General features: G+C 39.2%; 1 pseudogene; it reads right to left on the bottom strand.

The window, feature by feature from the left end:
* Window positions 1–2,730: 2,730 nt before the first annotated feature.
* Window positions 2,731–3,682, bottom strand: LOC110565512 (olfactory receptor 11A1-like; annotated as a pseudogene).
* Between the last annotated feature and the right edge of the window lie 12,533 nt (window positions 3,683–16,215).

Below are 16,215 nucleotides of genomic sequence, written 5' to 3'. Positions count from 1 at the left end.
TGTGGAGTAGGCCTTAAGTCAAATCAGACCTTAGTTGCCTACTCCCACAAGTTCTGGCCACAATTTCCCTAGCATATTTTGCAGGTAGGTCAGATTATAAGTCAGATGTTTTGTGGCTGGGTTGGTGTCCACATTTCTCTTTCAGTAGGTTGCAGAGTACCTTCTCACACTAAAGAGACTAGAATATAGTGGTGAAGGCTCCATGTAGGCACCAGTTCGAATTATCCATGTTCAATGGATTGTGTGGATGTTGTCTTTAGCAATGGACACCCAGCTGTCAGTTTTCAGAGACCAACACTTTGTTTTAGCAACATCCTGAGTTGTTAAGAGTTTTCTATGGAAACGTTTGGCCAAAGACTAAATTGAAGGCAACCAAGCCCTGCCACTGGAAACGCCATCTGAAAATGAGAGGTAGCCAGTTTAGACTTTATATCCCTCATTACCAGGAGTCCTCATCAAGAGAACCTTTATCCTTCCAGAAATTTCCCACTGCATTAGGTTTCTACACCTCCTCCCACGTGCCCCCCCAACTCATTTCTATCCATCTTTCCTCACACTTTCTCCCTCCATCTGAGCTACACTCTCCCGTCTCCACCTACCCCCAACCCCTGTCTGACAGCAAAACCTATCCTATTCCCCCCTCCCCGGGAGATCCATGTGTCCCCCTAGAACCTTCCTCTTTACCTAGCCTCTCTGAGTCTAGAGATTTAAGCTTGTCTATCGCTTACTTAATAGCTAATATCCACTTCTTAGCAAATACATACCATATTCATCTCTCTGGATCTGGGTTACCTCACTCAGAATAATTCTTTTCTAGTTCCATCCATTTGCCTGAAAATTTTATGATTTTTCAAGAGCTGAGTAATATTCCATTATGTAAATATGCCACGCTTTCTTTATGCAGATTATAAGATATTTTTCATAGGCCAAATATATTCCAGAAAAAGACACAAAAGCTCTGTACTCCTGCGATGGACATGACATCTTTAATTAATTTATTTTATGGAAATGTTAGGTTCACTGCAAAACAGAAAGTACAGCAAGTTTCCATATATCCTCTGTTTCTACATACTCAGCCTTCTCAGTATTCTCAGTACCCAAATCTCATACCCAAGGGGTCCAATTGTAATACCAATGAAACATCACCATCACCCAATTACCATTTGTGACTCACTGTAGATGTCATACATTCTTTGACTTTCAACAAATGTGTAATGACACATATCTACCCTAACAGAATTACTTAGTAGCTTTACTCTCCTATAATTGCTTTCTGCTCCTCTTATCCATGCTTCCTCTCCCTATGCTTGGCAACTACTTCTCCTATTACTGTCTCCATGGTTTTGTCTTTTCAAGAATGTTGTGTAGTTGGAAACATGGTAACAGTCACTTTTTCAAAAGCATTACTGGTATTCCGTTCTATGTGTCTTTTCATCCTTCAGTGATTCGTTTCCTTTTTATAGTGCTGAATAGCTTCCATTTTCTGGATATGTCCATTCATGTGCTAAAGGGCATCTTGGTTATTTCCAGTTTGGGGCAACTATAAATAATACAGCTATAAAAAAAATCTCTGTATAGTTTTCTTTTGTGGAAAGCTTTCATTGAATTTGAATAAAGAACAAAGGATGTAATTGCTCAATATGTTGAAACAGTATGTTCAGTTTTCTAAGAAACTGCAAGACTAACTTTCAAAGTAGCTGAGAATGTTGCATGTCTACCAGCAATGAGAGGTTTCTCCACATTCTTACCAGTATTCGGTGTTGTCAGTGTTCTAGATTTTTGGCCCTTCTAATAGATACATATTAACCATCTTATTATTTTGAATCATCAGTACAATTTTGTACTTATATTCCTGGTTTTAAATGAGTATTTGGTTAATGATTTTCTTCTTACTAAACAGTGAGTTTGATGATAGCAAACAATACCTCTGATTTTTTTTCATCTATTTTTATCACTTATGTCTAGCAAAGTACCTTGAGCATAATAAACTTATGAATAATTGAATAAATTGGTCAAAAATCTTATCATTTCACCTTGGTTATAGGCTTTTTTTTTTAAATAAGAATCCAAGACTCTCAGAGACGGCATGACAGAATAAGAGCTACTTAGACTAGACCAGGCATGTTTAGGGTCAAAGAGTCCTGTGGAACAGTGGGAAGAAAAGATAAAAGCACCCAGAAGGAACAAGAATGTTTCAAGGCGACCACCAGAGTTAACTAATCGATCCATGGGGCCTTACAGAGATGGAAGCACCAACCAAAGGCATGCATGAACTGGACCTAGGCTCCATATACCTATGTAATGGGCAGGCAATTTTATTTTCATGTGGGACCCCAGTAAGTTGAACGGAATGACATGAACTCTGATGCATGCTTTCAATCACTTTGGCCTAGCTTGCTGACTTGCCTGGCCATAGTAGATAAGGAGGAGCTCAGCCCTGAGCTGCATGCTGTGCTGGGGTAGATTAGTGGGGCCCCGTTTTCAGTTTTCTAAGAAACTGAGGACAAGGGGGTGGGGAATACGGTGAAAAGAGTGGGAGAAAGTGACCAGGAGGAAGAGGGCTACAATTGGGATGTAAAATAAATACATAAATTTTAAGCAAATAATAAATAAATAAAAGCTACTTAGACCATAAAATGGGATACTAGATAGCCTGCAGCTGTGAGAACTTAGCAGCATCTACTATAGCCATCCTTAGAGGCAGCTGTTAGAGCACTTTTGTTTTGCATGTCATATGAGGAAGCCTGACTTCTTGCTCAAGAATTTCTTCAAAGCTTCATGGATGTCTCTGTTTCTCAGGCTATAGATAATGGGGTTGAACATAGGTGTCAGGATAGTATACAGCAGAGAAAACACTTTACGCAAGTTTTGGGAAGAGTTGGCTGAAGGTACAAGATATGTGGCAATCAGTGTTCCGTAAAATACTGTGACGACAGTGAGATGGGAAGAACAGGTGGAGAAAGCCTTTCTCCTGCCTGAGCCAGACGGTATTCTTAAGATGACAAAGAGAATTCATGCATAGGAAATTGTGATGATGGGAAACGGGACCAGAGTGACTGCAGAAGAGCTGGCAAAGGCAATGGTCTCAGTCAGTGAAGTATCCATGCAGGAGAGATGAATCAAAGGGGCAAAGTCACAAAAGAAGTGATCAATTTCATTAGGGCCACAGAAGTTCTGTCTACACAGCAGGACCATGGTGATGGATGTGAGAAGGAAGCAACAGGACCAAGATCCAGTAGCCAACCTAAAACAGAGAGGACCAGTCATCAGGATGGGATATCGGAGAGGCTGGCAGATAGCAAGGTAGCGGTCATAGGACATCACAGCAAGCAAGAGGCACTCTGTTGCAGCAAGGGATCCAAAGAAGTAGAATTGTGCTAAGCAGCCAACCACTGAGATAGTCTTCTGGTCAGCTATGATAATCAGCAACATCTTGGGGATAATGTTGGAGGTATAGCAGACCTCCAAAAAGGACAGGTTGACTAGGAAGAAGTACATGGGAGTGTGGAGAGCATGGTTGCACAGAACTAGGAGAACAATGAGGATGTTTCCAGAAACAGTTAGTATGTAGAAGATGAAAAACATTATAAAGAGGGATAATATTTAGCTGCAGGATGGAAGAGAATCCTCGAAGAACAAACTCCACTATCATTGTTTGGCTTTCCCAGGATAAGATCATCATGCTTTGGCTTCTGAGAAGGAGAACACACAATGATAAAACATACAAAGTATAGCTTGTCCTTCTTTAAATGAGAACATGAACGGGATGGTTTTTATTCGGGATTCTATCTACTCTCTGCTCTGTGGTACCTGAATGGGAGAGAGGGAGTGAAGAAGAGAATTGGGGTTCTTTAACTCACATGAAAGAAAATAATTTAAAATAAGAATTTGTGGTTTTATTCTTTCCTTTTCCTTTATTTGGTCTCTTTACTTCGTCAGGAGCAGAAACACATGAAAAAGAAGAATACAAAGACAGAATGAGAATCGCCTATTACACACTTCCTGAGTCTATTCTGGTAATCTTGTGAGTTACAGACAGGAAGGAAAATCTGAAAGGAAGTGCAACAGAGAAAACTAGGAGGAGGTTCGTGAAATGACAGAGAGAACATGGAGAACCAAGGATTCAAGACAAAAAGCCCCTCCCACTTTAACTAGTAACAGTGTTAAGTCACTTAAAGAAATGTCTCCTGTCATATCAATTTTATTTCCTTTTTGTGAGCTGTAGGACATGGTTATTTCTGATTTGCTTTTATGGGATTTTAAGAGGTCATATGAGTAGGAGGTTTGAACTTCTCTGATTCTGAGGTCAAAGACTTTAAGGCATATACCAAGGATGAGTGGATTTTCTCACAATTTAAAAAAGATACAATAAAAGCAATTTAAAGGATTTTATCTAAGGCTTCAATAAATGATACCAGTTCAGGTAACACAGAACAGGAGCACAGAGAGTGCAGAATAAAAACCATTTGTTCATACTCTATCCAGAACCAGAGAGTGCAATGGGTATAATGAGTGCAATATGCATAATTTGGGGGCTTTTGAATGAGTTAAGGAATCCCAATTCTCCTCTTCAGTTGCACTTTGGTGAAAGCCACGCACCAACAACAGAGCACAGAGTACACAGAGAAGCACTCCTTAAACCCTGCTATGGTTCAGCAGAGTCTGAGGCTGGAGTCACTTTACTAATTTCAAGATCCAAATCCAGGATGAAGCTCCTTATGGCAATTATGGAAGGACCATATGGCTGAGGAAAGCAAGGTAAGATGAGACACGCTATGTACAGCCCATAAAACACCATGTGGATGTAACAAAGTGTTATTACCGTGAGTAGTGAAAGAGCCTTAAATAAGGCCAGGTGTTCTGATTTATGAGTCAGACATTAAACTTTTTGTCTAGGTTCTTTAAGGCTTGGTTTTTATTATAAATACAAAAAACAAAAACAATGGATTAGAGAAGAATGTAAAAAATATAAAAATCATGCAAATGAATATTGGAAAAGCACTGACTATTCAGGGCTTCAGATAGTATTTAAGATTACTAAGAAATGTCATACCTTTGAAGAGCCATTAATATCAAATCCCATTCTTTTTTGTCCTACCCTGAACGATGTGTGTTCATGGAATTTTGTGTTAACAAATGATCCTTCCCACCCTGTGTCACACTGATAGCCTTTTGTTAATATGTGATCATATTTTCACACTGCTGTAAAAACATAGAGACTGTCCTGTGAAGAACGAATTCCTACTTTCTAAGGGTTTTATAGAACTAAGCTGCAATCTCTGCAGTTCTGACACCCATGGGATTCCTAGAATCTAATGATTCAGACTCTAAGCTCATTGAGTGTAGAATGGGGAAGCTGGAAAGAAAGGAATTTTCTCTACAAAGCATACCTATGATCTAAGATCTCAGAGGAAGGACTTAGTTATGACACTACACAACCAGACTCCTGAATACTGCTGTTGCTAATACTATGTCTGCCCCAGCTAATCCTCCAAGTGCTGAAAATATAGGATTCATAGTCCTCACCATTACTCAACACCACAACTGCAAGTACTTTACAGGTATTTACACTTTACAGGGGAACACAGAGACCTTGCGAAGCTATCCATGCTTATCGGCCAAAAAAAAAAAAAAAAAAGACAATGATGAGATTTAAAACTATTGTGGACCTCCAGCTGCTAACAACACTGACTGTTTGCTAGCTTGGCTACAAAAGTTTGGCTGCATCATCTAACAGGTAAAAAAGAAGAAAAGTTCCACAGGGCAGAATTCTACCCAGTTTTAAATTTAGGGGGAAAAAAAGCCTATTTGGTATATAATTCCTTAAATAGTATCATTCTCTTTAAATCTCCTATATTGTCTCCTGATCTTGCTTTTGGGTTTCTTTTATATTCTTTCTTTATCATCTTTTTAAAAATCAGAGAAAAGATATGAGAATCATTTTGGGGAAGAAGCACAGAAACTTATACTCTTTCCTCTCTACAAAGTGAAAGTCTCACTATCCAGGGCTTCAAACCCTGGATAGTGGAGAAAGTCTTGAAATAAACAGAAAGTTGAATGGAAATAGATAGGCCTGTGCTCAAAGACAGTGAGGCCAAATTAAGAACATGGGCTCTAAAACTAAATGGGCTAGGTTCAAATCCTCTGCTCCACCACAAACATACTTGGTTGAGCTCAAGCTTGAAAACTTTAAGGAAAGAGCAAGTCTGTTATCTCCCAATCTGTGTAGGCGAGGCTTTCAAGGGCAACAAATGTAGATGACCTGACATCTTCACCATAGCCTGCAAACACTATCTTCTCAGCAGAATGAGGAAACTTTTTAAAAGGGCATTTTTTTAAATGCAGATGTATTGGCTCTGATCAGGGGCTCCTATATTAACTCTTCACACACACTTCTTGGCTCTAGAACCAGAAGCCCAACAAACTATGCAGTGGGTGTGTACAAGATGGTGGTGCAGGGGTAAACCCAGAAAACGTGTCCATAAGTGATAGTGCATTTCCCCTCCTTCCCTTCCATATATTTTCTCCCCCTCTTCTTGTCTATCCTAACAATCTTTCTCCTGCACTGCCTCCTTTCCTCTCATTACTGCCCAGAATAGTCAATGTTGTCATTAGGTAGATGATGGATGCCTTATGGAAGACATCTGCTTCCACTTGCTGGAGATATTCAACAAGAACGGCTTGTAAAGGTAATTTTAAAAACTGATTTACTGAAGAGTTATTTAGGTTGCTACTTTTATGAGACAGGTGCCCACTACACAGCCCAGACTGACCTTGAACCCTGCCTTCCTACTGAAACTCCTATGTGATGGGATTTTAGGTATGCACTATGATGGTCTGGCTTGTATTGAAGCTTTTTAACATTCCATTCCAATTTGATTTTTTTTGTTGTTGTTCTAACATAAGACATTCTGTTCCTCCAGGAAGTATCCATAACACAAATTTTTGAAGAAAAGAAATGGCTTATCACAACCAATGTTAAATCACAAATACTCTGTGAGTTACAGATTTCGTTGCTTTCACTTGCAAAATAGAAACAAAACAAAGGAGGATGTGAGATGAATTTAGGGATCATCTACATGGAACCCATTCTCTGAACTGAAGGCAGGGGATAGGGGTCGTCAATGAGAAACCAATTCAAAACTGACCTGGCTTTAATGATCCCATTTAACCTTCAATTCCCATACATTTAATTTGTCTTTTTTTTAATTTTCTTTAATTTTATTTTTTCTTATCAGTTACATTTTATTAACTCTGTATCCCAGCTGTATCCTGCTCCCTCATTCCCTCCCAAAACCACCCTCCCTCCCTCATCTCCACCCTGCCCCTGTATGGGAACTGAAGGTTAAATGGGATCATTAAAGCCTAACACAGCAGACAAAGCCATAAACCTATGGACAAGAGATCTACTAAATCAATGGCGATCTCAGATCAATATTCCTTCAATTTCAGAAAACTGATACCTATTTTAGCTACCACTGTACATTGACCTCTTATGTAATATGGCTTGATTGTTTCTGTGTTTAAGTGTGAGTGCCTGTGTCTAGTATAAAAGATAATAAATACTAGATTTTGGTTAATAAAAAAAAACTTACTTTTACATTGTAATAAAACAAGTGGTCAATGGGAAAAAAAAAAACCTGACCTGGCAATACACACAGTGGACTCATGCCAGGTGCTGGTCAATTTATGTGAAAAAGTTGTCAAACAGATAAGAATTTTATTTTGCCACTGAGATGATAGTTGATTAAGTCATTAGTGAATTTTATCTCAGTCTAATCTAGCAAAATATACATTAAAAATTGGAAAGTGGAATATATTATAACAGATTAGCTTTGCCTACCAGTGCCTTGGAGAGGTCCACTCTTACTTTGCAGATCCAGACCACATACATTAAAACATGTCCACTTACCCTGATTTTAAATAATGAGATTAGATATGTGTAATCTTGCTTTTAGCCAGAAATACACTTCGCTGTGCACTCAACAGAAACTAAGGGGTATGTCCCAGTGCATCTTAGAGACTGGTAGAATATTGACCCTGTTTCTCAGCCTATTCCTTTGTGTAAACTTTGTGCCTTTGTGGGTAAATCTGTCACCTCCCCAATGATGTCAAACACTGAAATTTTCCAAATGACTCACATGGGAAATTTCTATTTATTTTGCAATGTATCTGAAATCAAGGTACTTTGGTCACACAGGAAATCTTTTCATTTCTTTGCTATATGTTAAGCTTGCACTTAGAGAAAGACTATGTGTGGCTGTACTATAGTTTATTATAATGAGTTTTCACTAAAAGGAGTATTTAATTTGTTTTTATCCTCCAGAAGAAAGATGACTTTGCATTTCCTTACTGTGGTAGGTTTGACAGGGAACAGAAGTGTCTATATTAGTAAGCATGTGTTGTCAGAGATAGTAGCTGGGACTCTACAGAACTTAGGGTCTTCTCAGATTATATGTGTGTGTGTGTGTGTGTGTGTGTGTGTGCATGAGCAGAATTTAAATGAAGTAATCATATAATGAGAGAGACAATGACCCAATTAGACATGTAACCAAGTAAACCCCAAATGCCAGGAATAGGTTACATCTTATTGAGACATTGGCCAATGTGCTCCTATAGACCACAGCACAAAAAAAAAAAAAAAAAAAAAAAAATTACAAGCTATTGCCTATGCTATTGGTTGCATTCCACAACTTGACAGTAAGGTCCTATTACTGAAAATACCACTTATATTATTGAACATGGAGAAAATTAACTGCTACTCAATTAGTTTAACCATTATTTTATGGTGTTAAGTTCTACACATGCTGCCAAATGATAAAAGTAACCATCAATCTCACCTACCTATGACAAAGTTCAATATATCTAGTCAACCACTCAATATAATAAAGTAACAGGAATAAGAGAGACAAGATTTTTATACCAAGAAGCAAAACAAATAATCTAACTCCAAATGATTAAGTAAAAATACACAAACATGAATGATCAAACAATTTTTAACCAAAAATTGGTACCCTCATTGTAATATACCCCAAGAAAAGCAATTTACATGACATATAAGACAATGATTTTAAAATAGCAACAATAGACATAATTCAAGAACTCAAAAAGGATATGAATACATACTTCAGTGAAGACGGTAAAAGCACAGATGAATAAAATAAGAAAAACAATTTAAGATATAAAAACAGAATTTAATAAGTAGAATTTCTTTTTGTCTTCCTTTTTATTAGTATTATTTTATTTTTCACAATTTATTCATTTTATAGCCTGATTGCAGCCCCCTCCCTCAACTCCACCCTGTCCCACCCTCCATCACTCTTCTCCCAATCCCCTTCCTCTAGTCCACTGAAAGGGGGAGTACTCCTCCCCTGCCATCTGCCCACAACTTATGAAGTCTCATCAGAACTGCCTGAATCCTCTTCCTCTGTGGCCTGGAAAGGCCACATTGCCAGGGGGAAGTGATCAAAGAGCAGGCAACCCAGTTCATGACAGAGGCAGCCCCTGTTCCTCTTACTTGGAGACCCACATAGAGACTGAGTGCATATCAGCTACCTCTAAGCAGGGGGTCTAGGTTGGTGCATCAGTCTCTGCAGGAACCCGTGAGTTCAGATTTTTTTAGCATTGTTGGCCTCCTTGTGGAGCTCCTGTCCCCACGGAATCATTCTATGCCCCACCCTTCTTCCATAAGACTCCCTGCAGTCTGCCCAAAGTTTGGCTGTAAGTCTTCACATCTGTTTTGATCCCTTGCTGGGTGGAGCCTTTCAGAGGACCCTCTATAGTAAACTCCCATTCTGTTCCCTCTTATCCACCGGTTCTGGTGTCTATCCTGTTTGCCATCCTGAATGAGATTTAAGCATCCTCAGTAGGATTTTCCTTGTTATTTAGCTTCTTTAGCTCTGTAGATTTTAGACTGGTTATAGTATATGGCTAATATCTTCTTATACGGTGAGTATATACCATATGTGTCTTTCTGGTTCTAGGTTATCTCACTCAGGATGATCTTTTCTAGTTCCATCCATTTGCCTGCAAATTTCATGATTTCCTTGTTTTAATTGCTGAGTAGTTTTCCATTTTGTAAATATACCACAATTTCTGAACCCATTCTTTGATTGAAGGATATCTAGGTTATTTCCAGATTCTGGCTAGTATGAATCAAGCTGCTATAGACATAGTTGAGCAAATGTTCTTGTATGTTGGACAGTCTTCCTGATATATGACCAAAAGTGGTATGGCTGGATCTTGAGGTAGTACTATTCTTAATTTTCTGAGAGAGGGCCAGATTGATTTCCAAAGTGGTTGTACAGGTTTGCAATCCTACCAACAATGGAGGAGAAATCCTTACTGTAGGTGACTATTAATATTTACTATTAATATACCTCTGGTAAAGCTGTTGTTACTCCTAAACAGCTGTATAATCAAATCACCACACAGAGCCTATGATTTATTTAATTAACCTAGAACACAGTGCTGGGCAACAATTACTCCATCCTAAATCTCCAAGCCCTCATAGTTTCCTAACATTTAGATTTCCCACATTATACTTGCTTTTAGTGATATATTATGTCCAGTCCATCTCTCCATGTCGTTCCAAGATCTTCCCTCCTGATTCTGTTCTCCCAGCATTCTTGCCCTTTTCCTCCCACTCTTTCCTGTCCTCTGGCTCCTCCCCTCTCCCACCTACTCCTTCCTCTCTATTGCTCAACATTGTGGCTGGTTGTTTTATTTTGTCATGTTTACACAAAGTTGAGAAAGGTGATGCTTAGAAAAAGTATCACAATGCAATGTCTGGATTGAAACCAAAGAGTGGGGGAGAGAAATAAGCATTTGAATGAACAAGGGTAAGGTGTATACATTCTAAAAGAACATTATACCAACAGATCACTTTCTCTACATCCTGTCCAGCATTTGTTGTCACTTCAGTTTTTGATCTTAGCCATTCTGATGTGTGTGAGATGGATTCTCAGAGTCGTTTTGATTTGCATTTCCAATAACTAAGAGCATTGGGCATTTCTCTAATGTTTCTCCACCATTCGAGATTCCGCTGTTGAGAATTCTCTGTTTAGCTCTGTACCCAATTTTTTTTTATCAGTTACATTTTATTAACTCTGTATCCTAGCCGTGTCCCGATCCCTCATTCCCTCCCAGTCCCTCCCTCCTCCCTCATCTCCACCGTGCCCCTTTCCAAGTCCACTGATAGGGGGGACCTCCTCCCCATTCATCTGATCCTGTTTTATCAGGTATCTTCAGGACTGGCTGCAAAGCCCTCCTCTGTGGCCTAACAGGACTGCTCCTCCCTTCGGGGGTGGGGAGACCAAAGAGCCAGTCATTGAGTTCCTGTTAGAAATAGTCCTTGTTCCCTTCACTTTGGGAAACCAATTGGTTACTGAGCTACCACAGGCTACATCTGAGTGGAGGTTCTAGGTTATATTCATACATGGTCCTTGGTTGAATGTCAGTCTCAGAAAAGACCCTGTGCCCAGATATATTTGGTCCTTGTGGAGCTCCTATCCTTTCCCCATCAGACTAACTCCCCTTCTTTCTTATGATTCCCTGTACTCTGCCAAAGGTTTGGTCATGAGTCTTTGCTTTGAAAACACTGCTAGTTTGAGTCTTTCAGAAAAAGTGGGAAACAGCCTAGAACTCATTGGCACAGGAGACAACTTTCTGAACAGAACACCAACAGCACAGGCTCTAAGAGCAACAATCAATAAATGGGACCTCATGAAACTGAAAAGTTTCTGTAAAACAAAGGATACCGTCATCAAAACAAAATGACTGCCTACAGATTGGGAAAGAATCTTCACTAACCCTTTATCTGACAGAGGACTAATATCCAGTATATACAAAGAACTAAAGAAGCTGAAAAGCAGCAATCCAAGTAATACAATTAAAAAATGGGGAACAGAGCTAAACAGAGAATTCTCGACAGAGGAATATCGAATGTACCCAATTTTTAATTGAATTATTTGGGGTTGGTGTTTAATTTCTTGAGTATTTTACATATTCTGCATACTAGCCCTCTGTCAGATGTAGGGTTGGTGAAGGTCTATTCGCAGTCTGTAGGTTGTTGTTTTGTTCTGTTGACCATCTTTTGCTTTATCGAAGCTTTTAAGTATCATGGGGTCTCATTTATTAATTGTTGATCTTAGAGCCTGAGCTGTTGGTGTTCTCTCTTATGCCATGCATTCAAAGTTCTTCCCCCCCCCCTTTTTTTCCTTTTTTCTCTTTTTTCTTTTTTTTAATTAATTTTTTATTTTTTAATATTAGTTACAGTTTATTAACTTTGTATCCCAGCTGTATCCTGCTCCCTCATTCCCTCCCATTCCCATCCTCCCTCCCTCATCTTCTCCCTACCTCTTTCCAAGTCCACTGATAGGGGAGGACCTCCTCCCCTTTCATTTGACCCTAGCTTATCAGATATCTTCAGGCCTGGCTGAAAAGTCCTCCTTTGTGGCCTAGCAGGGCTGCTCCTCCCTCGGGGGGGGGGGGGGGTGAGGGTGTCAAAGAGCCAACCATTGAGTTCATGTCAGAAATAGTCCCTGCTCCCCTTACTAAGGTACCCATTTGGATACTGAGCTGTCATAGGCTACATCCGAGCAGGGGTTCTAGGTTATATCCATACATGGTCCTTGGTTGAAGATACAGTCTCAGAAAAGACCCCTGAGACCAGATATATTTGGTCCTTGTGGAGTTCCTGTCTTCTCCAGGTCATACTAACACCCCCTTCTTTCATACGATTCCCTGTGCTCTGCCGAAGGTTTGGTTATCTCAGTATCTGTATCTGCTTTGATCCACTGCTAGGTAGAGTCTTTCAGAGGCCCTCTGTGTTAGGCTCCTGTCTTGTTACTTGTTTTCTCCTACATCCAATGTCCATCCCATTTGTCTTTCTAAGTGAGGGTTGATCATCTTACCCAAGGTCCTCTTTCTTGTTTATCTTCTTTAGGTGTACAGATTTCAGTATGTTTCTTTTATCTTATAGGTCTAGTAACCACTTATAAGTGAGTGTTTTTCTCGTTCTGGGATACCTCACTCAGTATGATCTTTTCTAGATCCCACCATTTGCCTGAAAATTTCATGATTTCCTTGTTTTTAATTGCTGAGTAGTATTCCATTGTGTAAAAGTACCATAATTTCTGTATCCATTCCTTCATTTATGGACATCTGGGTTGTTTGCATCTCTCTGATGGCTAAGGTTTTCTCTTTTTTTCTAATAGATTTAATGTGTGGTTTTATGTTGAGGTCTTTGATCCACTTGGACTTTAGTTTTGTGCAGGGTGATAAATATGGATCCATTTCCATTTTTCTGCATGTATACATCAAGTTAGTCCAACACTATTTGCTGAAGATGCTACATTTTTACATTATATGGTTTTGGCTTCTTTGTCAAAAATCAACTGTCCATAGGTGTGTGGGTACAATGCTAGGTGTTCCATTCAATTCTGGTGATCCACCAGTCTGTTTCTATGCCAGTACCATGCAGTTTTTACTACTGATACACTGTGGTATACCTTGTATTATACCTGTATAATTGTACAGGGTTTTTTTTTTTTAGCTATTCTGTTTTTTTTTTTTCTTTTTCCATGTTAATTTGAGAATTCTACTTTCTAGGTCTGTACAGAATTGTGTTGGTATTTTAATGGGTATTGCATTGAATCCATAGATTGCTTTGGCAGGATGGCCATTTATGTTATATTAATCATAGCAAGCCATGAGCATGGGAGATCTTTCCATCTTCTGATATCTTCTTTAATTTCTTTCTTCAGAGACTTGAATTTTTTTCATACAAGTCTTTCACTTGCTTGGTTAGAGTCACACCAAGATACTTCATGGTTTTTGTAGCTATTGTGAAAGGTGTTGTTTCTCTAATTTTTTTCTCAGCCCATTTGTCTTTTGTATACATGAGGAATACTGATTTTTTTTTAGTTAATTCTGTATCCAGCCACTTTGCTGAAGGTGTTTATCAGCTGTAGGAGTTCCCTGGTAGAATTTTTGAGATCACCTGTGTGTACTATCATATCATCTGTGAATAATGATACTTTGACTTCTTCCTCTCCAATTTGTATCCCTTTGATCTCCTTTAGTTGTGTTATTGCTACAGTTAGAACTTCTAGTACTATTTTGAAGAGGTATGGAGAGACTGGGCAGCCTTACCTTGTCCCTGATTTCAGTAGAATTGATTTAAGTTTCTCTCCATTTAGTTTGATTTTGGCCATAGGCTTGCTCTGTATTTCCTTTACTATGTTTAGTTATGTGCCTTGTATCGCTCCAAAACTTGAAACATGAATGGGTGTTGGATTTTGTCAAATGCTTTTTCAGCATCTAGGGAGATTATCATGTGGTTTTTTTCTTTCAGTTTGTTTATATGGTGGATTGCATTGATGGATTTCAGTATGTTGAACCACCACCACATGCCTAGGATGAAGCCTACTTGGTCATGGTGGATAATATAGATGTGTTGTTCTTAGTTTTGGTTTACCAGTATTTTATTGAGTCTTTTTGTGTCAATTTTCATAAGGAAAATTGGTCTGAAGTTCTCTTTCTTTGTTGGGTCTTTGTGCAGCTTAGTTATCAAGGTGACTGTGGCCTCACAGAATGAGTTTAGTAAGGTTCCTTGTGTTCCTGTTTTGTGGAATAGTTAGAAGAGTATTGGTATGAGCTGTTCTTTCAAAGTCTGGCAGAATTCTGCACTGAAACCACTTGGTCTTGGGATTTTTTTTTTTTCAATGCAGTTTATTCAGGAACATTGAACAATCCTCGGACCCCGGGGAAAGCCAGCCCATAGCTTAAATAGCCTCTGGGTAGCCAACCCAGGCGTGCCACGGGGGCAATGCAGATAGGTCCACATACATGGAAGCAAGCCAGATCCTCAGCCTTAGCCAAATGTGGAATTGTTCATGACAGAGAGCACTCACCATCGGGAAGGTGGAAGGCGGAAACCAGCTCCATCTTTAAGGCATAGCATTCCGCAGCTCTCTACAGTTCCCCCTTTTTGTTTTAGACGCATCAGGCAAGAGTAGAGGTCTGATCTCTGATATTAGAAATAAATTGGGACTTTGTACAGATGTTCATTTAGGTGTCATCCACCCAAAGAGCATCAGACCGTCCGATACCTTTTTCTCAGAGGCGGGACCTGGGGCATCAACCCGCATGCAATCAGACATGCTCTTCTCTGGGTCCAAAGCGGCTGACCCTGAGTGCAGTGCTTAGCCTCGCATCCTGAGCGTATCATTTTAGCTTTTTATGGTATCCAACCATGCTTGGGGAGAATGTCCTGCTTCAATGGCTGTAAAGGCCTGAATGATCATGGCTGCATCACACTGTTGTGAGACTCTAATCTTGCATATATACCACAGGCAAACCAAGGAGACCAACACCAGAAGGCCTGCTAACACTCCCATGCCCGCCCATTCCTTCAGATGATTCATGGCTGCAGCAATCTTCTATTTCCTTAAGACATGTAGGACTATTTAATTTATTTACATGATCTTGATTCAACTTTGGTAAGTTGAATCTATCAAGAAACTTGTCCATTTCATTTAGATTTTCAAATTTTGTGGCATATAGGTTTTTCTGGTAATACATAATGATTCTTTGGATTTCCTCAGTGTCTGTTGTTATATCCCTGTTTCATTTCTAATTTTGTTGATTTGTACGTTGTCTCTCTACCTTTTATTCAATTTAGCAAAAGGTTTTGTCTATTTTGTTGATTTTCTAAAAGAATCAGCTCCTGTTTTCATTGGTTCTTTGAATTGTTTTCTCTGTTTCAAATTTATTGATTTCAGCCCTGCATTTTATTATTTCCAGCAGTCTACTCCTCTTGGGTGTGTCTGCTTCTTCTTCTTTTTTGGGGGGAGGGGAGGCTTTCAGTTGCCATTAAGTTGCTTGAATGAGATGTTTCGAATTTTTTTATGAAGGCACTTAGTACTATGAACATTCTTCTTAGCACTGCTTTCATTGTGTCCTATAACTTTGGGTATGCTGTGCCTACATTTTCATTGAATACTAGGAAGTCTTTAATTTCTTTATTTCTTTTCTGACCCAGTTGTCATTGAGTAGAGAGTTGTCCAGTTTCCATGTGTATATAGGTTTTCTGCTATTTCTGTTATTGTTGAGGTCTAGCTTTAGTCCATAGTGGTCTGATCAGATAAAAAAGCATTATTTCAATCTTCTTGTTATCTGTTGAGGCTTGCTTTGTGACCTACTGTATGATTA

Source organism: Meriones unguiculatus, chromosome 10, assembly GCF_030254825.1.
Source record: "Meriones unguiculatus strain TT.TT164.6M chromosome 10, Bangor_MerUng_6.1, whole genome shotgun sequence".
Taxonomy (NCBI): domain Eukaryota; kingdom Metazoa; phylum Chordata; class Mammalia; order Rodentia; family Muridae; genus Meriones; species Meriones unguiculatus.
This window is presented reverse-complemented; position numbering and strand designations above follow the sequence as displayed.